Genomic DNA, 456 nt, shown 5'->3' with positions numbered 1-456 from the left:
TCAAAAAATAAAACATTTAAGAGGGATCAGCAAGATGGCTCAGTGGGTAAGATGTTGGGTCTGTAAGATGGACAACCTGGATTTGATCCCCAGAATGTATATAAAGGTAGGAGAGAACGGACCCTCTGGCCTCCATGTGTATGCCTTACCCTCCAGGCATACGTACACAATGGTAAATAGAGCGAAAGAATGGTACAGACATTTATGGTTTTGTTTTTAACCTGGAAGTGACTCTTAAGTGGTACCTGTCCGGTGGGTAATGCTCTGTTTAAATGGTATAGATGTCAGTCTTAGTTCCAGTTCAGGAGGAAGAGTTGATGGAATCAGCTTTCTAACCCAGCTGTGATCCTCCTGCCATGAGTATATCCTACACTGCCTGTGCCTGTGCCTGTGCCTGTGCCTGTGCCTGTGCCTGTGCCTGTGCCTGTGCCTGTGCCTGTGCCTGTGCCTGTGCCT

The sequence above is a fragment of the Grammomys surdaster genome, unplaced genomic scaffold (assembly GCF_004785775.1).
Source record: "Grammomys surdaster isolate TR1022 unplaced genomic scaffold, NIH_TR_1.0 310, whole genome shotgun sequence".
Classification (NCBI taxonomy): domain Eukaryota; kingdom Metazoa; phylum Chordata; class Mammalia; order Rodentia; family Muridae; genus Grammomys; species Grammomys surdaster.
The sequence above is the reverse complement of the archived record's forward strand: the minus strand, read 5'-3'. Positions refer to the sequence as shown.